Source organism: Macrobrachium nipponense, chromosome 43 (assembly GCF_015104395.2).
Source record: "Macrobrachium nipponense isolate FS-2020 chromosome 43, ASM1510439v2, whole genome shotgun sequence".
NCBI lineage: Eukaryota > Metazoa > Arthropoda > Malacostraca > Decapoda > Palaemonidae > Macrobrachium > Macrobrachium nipponense.
In genome coordinates this window covers 3350703-3357531 of record NC_061104.1, presented here as the reverse complement: position 1 = coordinate 3357531, position 6829 = coordinate 3350703, and positions in this window count along the sequence as shown.

Genomic DNA, 6829 nt, shown 5'->3' with positions numbered 1-6829 from the left:
CTAAATTTAAAAAGAAAATTGTCAAAAAAAAAAAAAATCGAAAATTGTCAAAAATCAAATCACGCCAGCCAATGACTATAATTGACTGAAAAGATGAACGTCCTAAAATGGCTTGCATTACGAAGCTTGTTAACAGAAAGGATAAAATGACCCGACAATTTGAACCTTTCAAAATGTTTGAGTTTCGACAAATATTGTAATCATTATTCATTTTTATTTTTTGAGAAAGAGTGGGGGTGGGGGTACTGACATCTCACTGTACGATTTTTCAATTTTCGTGGACACGGTTACATTATAATTGCAGTTCAGCTGCAGGATATCATTGTGAAATGTGTACGGATGTACGTTTGCATGTATGTATATATGTATGTATGTATACATACATACACACACACACACACACACACACACACACATATATATAGATAATAGATATGATTAATTATAAGATAAAATATATATCATTATTATAATACAACAGCACATAATATACATATACATACATATACATATATATTTTATATATTATATGAATGTAGATATTATACTAATATATATAATATATAAACAGATATATTATACTAATATATATACATAGATGTACATATATATATTCAACAACATTTAAACATACGCACAATAAACGTAAACAATTACAAAATAAATAATTTCTCTTGTTTTTCGTCCGGAAGAATCATTTACTAACTATTCTCTTAAAATTTAACTCGCTAATATCTATTTTTATTTACAAGCGAATGAACTTCGCTAAATTGAATTCCTGTGAACTAAAAGAAATTCGACTTCTAAAATCTAACTGGTGTATCCAACCACAGCGGATCTCATTACAGCGCTCTTCGCTAATATCTATTATTATACTATTTATACTAGGGACTGAACATCGCTAAAATAAATTCCTGTCAACTAAAAGAAATTGACTTCTAAAATCTAACTGATGTATCCAACCCCAGCGGATTTCATTACAGCGCTCTTCTCGTGCATGACAGGCCGTCAAAATTTATATAAACAAAAAAGTTGTCAACTGAAAACATTCGCATTTTTGTTCCACTAACAAAAACTCATTTTCATCTTGGCTCACGAATTCATAGTAACTGGACACTTTTTGCATAACGAATTACCATATTGTCGAGTTAGTGTCCAGGATGGATGTTAGTGTATGCAGATGTCGTGGGAGATTTAGAGATAAAATGTTTTATTCACGTCAGTTTTGTTTTTTAGTAAAAATGAAAAACAGGAATAGACAACAACACAAAAGTCAATGTACATACATAATATTTTAACACTGAAATTGGATGTGTGATTTAATTATGTTTTTCTAAATAAAAAATAAAAACTGGAATATACAACTGGAATAGAACAACACAACACAAACGTTAACGTACGCATGTAATATTTTAACATGAAATTTTTTTTTTCATTTAATTACGTTTTTCTAAAAAAAAAAAAAAAAAAAAAAAAAACAAAAAAAAAAAAAAAACTGGAATAGACAGCAACACAGTTTTAGCCCAAATTGGAACATACGACCTTGACCAGTAGAGAGAGAGAGAGAGAGAGAGAGAGAGAGAGAGAGAGAGAGAGAGAGAGAGAGAGAAGGTTATTTAAGTTAATTCTTCAATGAAAACAAAAGACTGGAACATTAAAAGACGAAAGTTTAACCTAAATTGAAACGCGAACTTGATCAGTCAAAAAAGAATTTTTTTTTAAATTTTCATATTTTTGCAATAAATCCCAAAAACTGGAGTATATAACAACAAGGTTTTAATCCATAAGGGAACAATCGACCTTGATCAATAAAAAAACCGGTTTTTTTTATACATTTGCCAAATAAAAAAAACGGAATATAAAGGAACAAGACTTTAACCCAAATGGAACCATACAAACTTGACCAGTCAAAAAAAAATTTAATTTATACAAATCTTTCTCAACAAATTCAAATAACTGGAATATACAAAATAAAGACTGTAACCCAAATAAGAACAAACGGCCTTGATCAGTCAAATAAACTGTTTGTTTATATTTGTTTATATAAATTTTTCTCAATAGAATAAAAAACTGTAATAAACAAAAGAGGTTTTAACCCAAATGGAACCACACGACTTCGATCAGTAGAAAAAAATATGAATTTATGTTTTTATAAAAAAAAAAAAAAAAAAAACTGGAACATAAAAAAAACCAGTTTAACCCAACTGGAACTACACGACCTTCATCAGCTAACTCACTCCAAAATTCCCGGATTCCAAGCCTACATCGGATTCCCATTATTCCGACCAATATTTGAGAGACCATTCTGACGAAAAGGCATCACTGAATAAGCTCCCAATTCCAAGCGGGTCTACAATATTCCAGGGGAATATTCCGGTGATTCCTAATGGACTGTTGGTTCGTTTGTTTGACTTTTCAGTAACTGGGAATCGGTTCTTTGACGCATTTCTTTTGTTGTTTGTTGGAGATTTAGTTTGAGGTATTTCTACAAGTATTAATCTTTTCTTTTTTCCTGTGGAATTAATATAAAGGGAAAAAAGTATAGACTGATTCAGAGTATATATATATATATATATATATATATATATATATATATATATATATATATATATATAATATATATATATATAATAGAGGTTTTTTGCCACGAAGGAAAAAATGAAAAAGCGAGAGTAGCCGAGTACTTTTGGTCCTGTTCGGACCCTTTACTGAAGGCAAACTGATTTTACAAGAGAACAACATAGTCAAAAGAAGGCTTAATATCCAAACTGACACTACAAGATTAGCAATAAGGGCGATTTTCAGAACTCTACAGAAAGGAGGAGCCGCCTGAGGGTAGCCACACCTTGAAGGATATTCTTCCAGACAACAGTACATTTTGAAAAAACACGGGAGCATATACAATTTAATTATCATGAATTTTACACAAATTTTCCCCCCAAAAAACCCCATTATTATTGAATGAAAAGACGAAAGAAAATATAAATATATATATATCAGCAAGAGAAAGAGGGAGAGAGAATATCGAACCAGAGAGAGAGAGAGAGAGAGAGAGAGAGAGAGAGAGAGAGAGAGAGAGAGAAATAATAACTATATACATGTGGGACTAGTTTATTAGTTGTTCATTTATTTTAAGGTCTTTCATAAACATCTTAAAAATATATGGGTCCAAATGGTACATTCCCAGACTAAGATTTAGGTTGTTTTTATTAGTGATTTGTATAATTGCCGATTCCAGTAAATTTCTTGAACATAATCATTAGATCTAGCAATTACCGAGGTATCACCCCAATTAATACAATGAGAATTTTTGACTCAGATGGATAAACAGTGCATTTGAAGTCTGGGCTGTTCTAACTGAATACATATGCTGCTTAATACGTATACATAAATTTTTACTTGACTGACCAACGTAAAACGATGGGGCAATCCCCTTACAAGGAATTTTGTAAATGATGTTGTTATTTGTTAATGGACTATTCTTAATTAGCATATCTTTAATGGTATTGTTATAAGAGAACACTACATTAACATTAAACGATTTAAATATTGATTTTATGGTTTCAAATCCACGAAAGTAAGGTAATCTTAAGTACATTTTTAGGCATTTCTTTTCATCAATAGCAACACTATAAAAACTTTTTTGTGAGCTTTTTGACAACATAAATCAATTAAATAAGGTGGGTAGCAGAGATCGTTTCCTATCTTTCTTATGTATTCTATTTCTTGGTCCAGATATTGTGGACTCGTGATACGCAAAGCGCGTAGGAACATAGAAGAAAAAATTGAAATTTTAATATTAAGATGGTGGCCAGAATAAAATGTACATATGTTAAATCATTTGTGGGTTTTCATAAATAAATACTGAATTTGCATTGGAAAGATTCTCTATGTATTAATACATCTAGGAAAGGGATGACATTGTTATTTTCAATTTCAACAGTGAATTTTATGGATGGCACTATATTATTCAATTTAGACAGTAAATCATTTACATCGATACCAACAGGTAAGACTACTAAGATATCATCGACATGTCGCGTACCATTTTAAGGGGATAAGTGTGATATTCGGGGAGGTTGGGTTGTCTCTCAAAAAATTTCCATATTTAAGTTTGAAAGAAAGAAAGAGGTGATAAAGGGGTTACCCATGGCCATACCAAATATTTGTTGGTAATATTCTCCATTAAAAATAAATCTGCAATCACCAAATACATTAACTTAATTAAATGGAAAATTATGTGACTAACGGACATAGGCAATTCATGCAGTACAAGTTCATTACTTAAATATTCTAGCACAGAGTCAATAGGGATTTTTGTAAACAAAGAACATACATCAAAACTAACAAAAATATCGCTAGGGTTTAGTACAATGTTATTTAATTTTTCCACAAGATCAAGAGAATCCGGATGTGTGAATTAGATACAGTTCCTAGTAGCGGGGGATAACAGTTTTTGTAAGATATTTAGTAGTTTTATAAGCAATGATCCTACAGTACTAATAATTGGGCGCATAGGTTTGTTTTCTTAGGAGTTTTGACTTAGGGCCATATAAATAAGGGTAATGAGGGGACACTTTACAGTTTAACTTACACAAAAGTTCTTTTTTATCTTAAAGAATTGTTTGATATTGATATAAAGTTTTTCCATTACTTGTCCAACGATTTTTTGCGAGTTTTTGTAAGTTTATTCATCCCTCTAGTAAAGTATGCATGCGTGATATGTAGTCAGTTTTGTCAAGAGCCACTAAACTATTGGATTTATCAGCCTTGGTAATGTGTAAGCTAATATCATTCTTCAATTCTTTTAAACTCTTTCTGTAGCGAGCGGGGAAGTTATTTTTCATGATAGGCATGCGTAGCACTATAGTCATGCCTTTGATAATGTCTAAATGATTTTGTGGTAGGTCACAGTATTTTTCAAACTTATATGGAGATGTCGCTATTGATAAAGCTGAGGGTTTGTTACAAATGAAGAAAGACAACCCAAAGACTAATGCACGCACTGCATTATCACTTATTTGTTTGCTCGATAAATTCACCACACAATCACTTCTAGCATTATGGTCCAATCACTGTCGCTGATAGGTTGTTTAATTTTCTGTCCAGTTTTCTAATCAAAGTGTCTGTAGTTCTATGAAGTTTTTCATATATTTCTTGCCTTAATGCGTGTTTCCAATCAGCGGGAATCGAGTAGTTGAAGTTACGTCGGGCTTTTTTCAGTTCTTTAAATTTCTCCTTTTCCTCCATCTTCACGGCAGCAATATGAACGTTTTTAATTAATAATTGAAGAAACAAAATTCGTTTTTAAAAGGATGTTGATCGTATCTTCTTATGCGGTATGGTAGCAATGATTTGGGTGACACTTGTTCCGCCAGGCATTTTTTTCAGGAATTTCAGGTGAATTCTGGTAGAGTGCGCCGCCTGTAAGGACTTGGAGAAAGAGGTGACGAAGCAGCTCAGCAGTGGGAACAGGAAAGTAAAAGTCAACGTGGCCCATCCAGATGAATTAAAACTTGATCAAAGAAGTTAGATAAAAACGTGATGCTATGTATAAATAAAGTTTTTTGCCACGAAGGAAGAAATGAAAAAGGAAGATAGCCGAGTACTTTCGGTCCTGTTCAGACCCTTTACTGAAGGCAAACTGATTTTACAGAGAACAACATAGTCAAAAGAAGGCTTAATATCCAAACTGACACTACAAGATTAGCAATAAGGGCGATTTTCACTCTACAGAAAGGAGGAGCCGCCTGAGGGTAGCCACACCTTGAAGGATACACGCAGTAAACAAGTTATTCTTCCAGAAAACAGTACATTTTGAAAAAACACGGGAGCATATACAATTTAATATCATGAATTTTACACAAATTTTCCCCCAAAAATTATTATTAATGAAAAGACGAAAGAAAATATAAATATATATATATCGAGCAAGAGAAAGAGGGAGAGAGAATATCGAACAGCAGAGAGAGAGAGAGAGAGAGAGAGAAATAATAACTATATACATGTGGGACTAATTATTAGTTGTTCATTTATTTTAAGGTCTTTCATAAACATCTTTACAAATATATGGGTGCAAATGGTACATTCCCAGACTAAGATTTAGGTTGTTTTTATTAGTGATTTGTATAATTGCCGATGCTACGTATAATTTATACATAGCATCACGTTTTATATACTTCGTGATCAAGTTATTCAATACACACACACACACACACACACACACACACACACACACACACACACACACACACACACACACACACATATATAGATATATATACATTATTAGTATATATATATAATATAATTATATATTATATATTACAACTGATTCAGAGTCGCAAAACTCTAGATAAAATAATAGCCTCTACAAATAACGCCATTGACTCCAATAGAAAATTGCATGAGAGACGAGACATTATATATATATATATATATATATATATATATATATATATATATATATATAATATATATATACATATACAGAGAGAAAGAGAAAAAATAAGACTCATGACACACTAAAAGACTATTGACATCACGAAACCACAAGGGTAGATCCCGTGTACATTTGATTAGGAAAACTAAAATAAACCATTATGACATATTGTTGACAAATATTTGCTATAAACTCGCTCCTTAAAGCTAAATAAATAACAATGTCTAATTCTCTTAAAAGCTCTCAAATGAAGAAGAAGGAGGAGGTGTCCTCAAGCCCATAATCAAAATAAATACTGAAGCGAGAGAGAGAGAGAAAAGAGAGAAAAATCATATTGGAGCAGAACTTGGTAAACAAACAAGTTAGCGAACTCAAATATTGGGATCT